General features: G+C 38.2%; 1 non-coding gene across 1 annotated transcript; it reads right to left on the minus strand.

The window, feature by feature from the left end:
- Nucleotides 1-4,826: 4,826 nt before the first annotated feature.
- On the minus strand, nucleotides 4,827-4,900 carry Trnat-ugu (transfer RNA threonine (anticodon UGU)). Its single transcript has one exon. It is a non-coding gene; the product is annotated as a tRNA-Thr (tRNA).
- Nucleotides 4,901-6,483: the final 1,583 nt, after the last annotated feature.

Raw genomic sequence — 6,483 nt, forward strand, 5'->3', positions numbered from 1 at the left:
TTTCCTCTAAAAGTTACTCAAATTAAACAGAAGTATATAATAAAACCATGGATCACACAAGGAATAAAGATTTCCTATAAGACAAAAAGGAAAATGTATCTGTCGACCAAGAATAACTCCAATGCTGATGATTTAGCTAAATACAAGGAATACTGTAAAATATTAAAAAAAGTAATTCAGGCATCTAAACAAATACACTACAAGAAGAAGATAGCAATGTCAGGGAACAAAATAAAAACAGTATGGGATATAGTGAAAGAGGAGACTGGTAGAACCTGAAAGGAACAGGAGCAAATAGTACTAAGGGTAGATGATACATTAGTAACCGATGGGCACAGTGTGGCAAATCTATTTAACAAGTACTTTATATCCATTACTGATAGAATGGGATTGTCAGGATCAGTAAATAATGCCCTTGAATATCTGAAACTAGCCTTTACAAATAGCTTTAGGAACATGAATCTGTCACTCACATCACCGAAAGAAATAACTTCCATAATAAAATCTTTAAAAACAAAGCATTCTAGTGGTTACAATGAAATATCAACAAAGTTAATTAAGGCATGTTCTTGTGAGTTTAGTACAATTCTAAGTTACTTGTGTAACCATTCAATTATAACTGGGACATTTCCTGACTGGCTGAAATATGCAGATGTTAAGCCTCTATTCAAGAAAGGGGATAAAGAGATGCCACCAAACTACAGACCGATTTCACTTTTGCCAGCATTCTCAAAAATTTTAGAAAAAGTAATCTACAGGCAGCTTCTCAACCATTTGACCACTAATAACATATTATCAAGAACACAGTTTGGATTTCTGAAGGGTTCTGATATCGAAAAGGCTATTTACACCTACAGTGAAAATGTACTTAATTCATTAAATAACAAGTTACAAGCAGAAGGTATTTTCTGTGATTTATCAAAGGCATTCGATTGTGTAAACCACAACATCCTTTTAAATAAATTAGAATTCTATGGTGTCACAGGCAGTGCTGCAAAATGGTTCAAGTCATACCTCGCTAACAGGAAACAAAGGGTGTCAGTGCAAGGGACTAATGAATTAAGTCATCAGTCATCATCAGAATGGGAAGAAATTACATGTGGTGTCCCACAAGGATCCATCTTAGGGCCATTGCTTTTTCTTGTGTACATTAATGATCTCTCATCAGTTACACTGCCAGAAGCAGAGTTCGTTTTGTTTGCAGATGACACAAGTATTGCAATAAATAGTATGTCGACTGTAGTTTTAGAAAGATCTGCTAATGATATTTTCATGGATATTAATAAATGGTTTAAAGCCAACTCACTGACATTAAACTTCGAAAAGACTCACTATATGCAATTCAGAAACTGCAAGAGCTTTCCACCCAGCATATGCATAAAGTACGAAGAAGAGCAGATAGAAGAGGTTGACAGTCTTAAATTCCTGGGATTACAACTTGATAATAAATTCAGTTTGGAGGAGCACACCACAGAACTGCAGAAACGCCTTAACAAATCTGTATTTGCAATTCGAGTGTTAGCAGACATAGGAACATAAAAGTGAAAAAGCTTGCATATTTTCCCTACTTTCATTCCATAATGTCATATGGTATAATATTTTGGGGTAACTCTTCAAGTCAAACAAAAGTTTTCAGAGTCCAAAAGCGTGTAATACGTATTATTTGTGGAGTAAACTCATGGACGTCTAGTAGAAACCTCTTCAAAGAACTGGGTATACTAATTACTGCCTCTCAGTATATTTACTCCTTAATGAAATTTGTCCTAAATAATACATCTCTTTTTCCAACAAACAGCTCAGTTCATACATACAATACCAGGAACAAAAATGATCTGCACAAGGACTTAAAAGCACTTACGTTAGTTCAAAAAGGGGTCCACTACTAAGAAACACTGATCTTCAATGATTTGCCAGCAAACATAAAAAATTTAGTTACAAATAGAGATCAGTTTAAAAGGAGCCTGAAAGACTTACTAGTAGCCAACTCCTTCTACTCCATTGACGAATTTTTTAATAGAAACAAATGATGTGTTGTATATATTTATACTATTAGTATTGTTATTTCAGCTTAAAAAAATAAAAAATACAAAATAAAAAAAGGTGGCATGTTCCACACCCATGAGGATATCCTCAACACGGATCTGCGGAACGAAAACTAATCTAATCTAATCTAATCTAATCTAATCTCGAATGCTAGTGACACGAGGCCGTTAGGATCCAGCACAGCGTTCCATATTACCCTCCTGAACCCACCGATTCCATATTCTGCTAACAGTCATTGGATCTCGACCAACGCGAGCACTAATGTTGCAATAAGATAAACCGCAATCGCGATAGGCTACAATACGACCTTTATCAAAGAGGGGAAACGTGATGGTACGCATTTCTCCTTCTTACAAGAGGCATCACAACAACGTTTCACCAGGCAACGCTGGTCAACTGCTGTTTGTGTATGAGAAATCGGTTGGAAACTTTCCTTATGTCAGCACGTTGTAGGTGTCGACACCGGCGCCAGTCTTGTGTGAATGCTCTGAAAAGCTAATCATTTGCATATCACAGCATCTTCTTCCTATCGGTTAAATTTCGCGTCTGTAGGATGTCATCTTCGTGGAGTAGCAATTTTAATGGCCAGAAGTGTATTAACACTATCTGAGCATCTACATAACATATTGGTCATTCTGACTGCTTCTGCTGTACTGTTGCTGCTCGAACAGTTGATGCTGATGAAGTCTAAGTTGCCGCTAGTGATCTGCATTGCTGTAGCTGCCACTGCCGCTGTGCTCCTGTTGAAGTCTCCACTCCTGATGGCCACTGCAGACTCAAACTCAGCACGCCTCGGCATAGCCTTAATCTTTCTTAAAGTTCCATGACAAACTAACCAACAACTATTTTTCTACCGATTCTCAAGTATACAACTGCTGTAAAACCTTATGCTACCACCCCCCCCCCCCCCTCCATGCAATAAAACTGGGATGTGGATCACAGGATATTGTAAGGTGTTAGAATTACAGTTGCAATTTAAAGAGATTAGACACATATCCCAGGCGAGAAAACCCGAATTATAACGTCAAGTATCAGTCACTGGTTGACTAGTTGTACTTCTGAACATCATGCTATATGAGTAACCCAGCCGAGACTTTGCCTGATACTGCTTGCACCTTAGGTACTGGGGTTAACCATGGCTCTGGCTAAAAATAATAGCTTGATGTAGTCATGGAGTTGAGCCACATATCTCTGCTTTCATGTTCCACATCAAATTACCTGCAAATAATAAACTGTAACTGTGACTCTGCACACAAATAGTCTATGAAATGGCTAGAACTGAGAGTTAATAAAATACACACAAACATAAAATAAAAGATAAACGAATAATTTAATCAATAGGGTTTTGTTCTAATGTCTGCAACTGATGAAGACGACAAAGGATTACGCTGAATAATGTTTATCCAAGAAAAGGCGCCTCAAATAAATTGAATGTGGTCCTACCATAATTAGTTAAAATTTAGACAGAAAATACTCTTGTCAAATGCAGTAAAGTTACGTTGACAGTGGTACGAGAACGGCCACAAAATCCCCAAACTAAACAGTCATCAAAGACCCACAAAAACTAAGTCTATTTCATGATCATAATACACGGAAGATTCACCAGCTCCAAATAGTTCAGAGTTCAACATGTTGATACACAAATTAAATCATATGATACAAAGAACAGTAACCTCTCGAAATATCAAGTCCCTTCAGAATTTGAAGTAAGGTAGTGGCCGTTGACTTCTAGAAAGCGTCACCTAAATAACTGAATCAGGCACCTTACTCTAGACTAGTCTTCCTTCACCCTAAACTCGCCACAAAGAATCCAGAATCACTCTCTTGAGCTCTTCTCCCGAAATGCTAGTCTTCACTTAACTCCAGTAGAGTTCTGCCACTCTCCAGCTCTAAATGGCTGAAAGCTGTCCCCACTAAAAATGCATCGTTCACAAGCTCTACAGCCATGATTTGATTCAACATGACCACTTTCCCCTCACTAAGCTAATATATTACAGCAATATTTAAATAAAAGAAATGTGTGCATTTGGTTAAACTTAGATCATTTACAAATGTAAGTAATAGTTGGTTTGTAAATAAACAACCAAGTATTCTTGAGGAAGTGCGCTCACATTAAATGACTACAGATTATCGCTAAATATTATTTAAAAAATTATTTATGTCCCCTTGTCAGAGATATCTTTTGGTGTTCTTTTCAATTGTGTTGTCGGCTAAACATGAGACTGCCCACATTTAAATTAGTACAAATTTTTAATAGCACATGCAATCAACATTTAAATAAAGTTAGTGGCGCAATAGTGAATCATTTCATGAAATAAAAACACAAGTGTGACAAAATATGAGATATTCATGCTGCATTCATTTGCTGGGTAGATGTGGTGAATATGATGTTCTGACGAACATTTGCATAATGAAAAACATGTAAAAGACATCATAAATCAATAAATGAAATAGAAACAGAGATGTAGCTTTTAGGGATGATAGCTGTAGTGAATTGCTATCATCTAAGATAACATTTGTTCAAATCGCATGAAGCAATTGAAACTTGTTAATTCAGAAGGTCACTGTGAAACGGTTCATTTGCTGTCAGATATTAACTTGTGTGGTTTTAAAAGTATTGAGATATTATTATGTCACATAATGTACCTAATTTTTCTGAGATCGCAAATGTTTGAGATTTACATTAATATTTGATGTGAGTTATTGTTGAAATTACTATGAAATTACAACCCTTAGCTGCTTACAGTCGTTGACTTGTGTCCATGGGGACAGATGAAAATGTGTGCCCCAACCGGGACTCGAACCCGGGATATCCTGCTTACAAGGCAGACGCTCTATCCATCTGAGCCACCAAGGACATGGATGATAGTGCGACTGCAGGGATTTATCTCTGGCACGCCTTACCACAAGACTCACATTCTCTTGTCCTGCACTACATTTGTAATGCCCCAGCCCATTATACTCATTACACGTGGTGCGTTGCCGATTCCTGTAAGAGTTTGGGCACTGTTTGTGCATCCCCACAGAAAAAGAAGATGGGCAAGTGGCCGGTGAGCGTTAAATTTATTGAATCTCAAAGAGCTGTAACTTGGCCATCTATATGATAACCTGATGGTACGTCATTTCCTGAGGCCATGCGAGCATCAGCCATTCAAATTCCCATCTGGGATGTACCCATTTCCAGCAACGTGTTCATTGTCTCTGCACCTGGCTGGCTGCAAATATTCAACTATCCAGTCTGGCCATATCGCTCCCTGAGCTCTGGGCATCTTAGTGTTCAACTATGCATCAAATTCACCCTACCTCATAGCAGTTCTATGAGATTGATTAGCTCACATGGATAGACATAACGTCACAGAATTTTAGGTAGTCTTACATTTTTGGGTCTGTCATTGATAGTAAGTGGTCTTGGGATCCACCCGTTAAGTATGTTAGTGCAATGTTATCTAGAGTAGTGTAGTTGCTAAGAAAGCTATGGTTTATGTTAAGATCAGCCTATTTTGTTTTATTTCAGTGTTGTATCCTATCGACTTTGATTTTGGGGCATGCACCTAAGTTCAGGATAGTTTGGTACATCAAAAGACAGATATTAGGATTATCATACTCTCAGAAAAATTTCCCCACAGCAGGCTAATTTTAATTGAACTAAAAATGTCACTGTAATAAACTTGCACATTTACACTGTTCCCTTGTATGCAAATAATAACTCATCAGAATACCATCTTAGAGAGCATTTATACTGTTGTGTCACTAGAAATAATAGGGGTTATTAGACTACCTAAATCACTGAACATTATGAAGTGGTGATTACGATAAATGTTCTACAAATTGCCTCTTGAGTGGGTAGAAGCTCCATTCGACTTAAGCACAAATTTTACAGTTGGCTATCCATTAATCCTTTTATTCAGTTGCAGTGGTAATTCTTTGGAGAGCGTACCACAATTTTTTTAATGTTGTTAATGCATCACACATTGTACAAATTGCTTTAGCATATATACTTCATTTTATTTGAATTTTATTGTAGTTTTAGCTTTTATGAATTAATGTTTTTTGTGTGTATACTGTATATTTAGATATACATCCTGGAAGTGGAAAAAAGAACACATTGACACCGGTGTGTCAGACCCACCATACTTGCTCCGGACACTGCGAGAGGGCTGTACAAGCAATGATCACACGCACGGCATAGCGGACACACCAGGAACCGCGGTGTTGGCCGTCGAATGGCGCTAGCTGTGCGGCATTTGTGCACCGCCGCCGTCAGTGTCAGCCAGTTTGCCGTGGCATACGGAGCTCCATCGCAGTCTTTAACACTGGTAGCATGCCGAGACAGCGTGGACGTGAACCGTATGTGCAGTTGACGGACTTTGACCGAGGGCGTATGGTGGGCATGCGGGAGGCCCGGTGGACGTACCGCCGAATTGCTCAACACGTGGGGCG

The sequence above is a fragment of the Schistocerca gregaria genome, chromosome 2, assembly GCF_023897955.1.
Source record: "Schistocerca gregaria isolate iqSchGreg1 chromosome 2, iqSchGreg1.2, whole genome shotgun sequence".
NCBI lineage: Eukaryota > Metazoa > Arthropoda > Insecta > Orthoptera > Acrididae > Schistocerca > Schistocerca gregaria.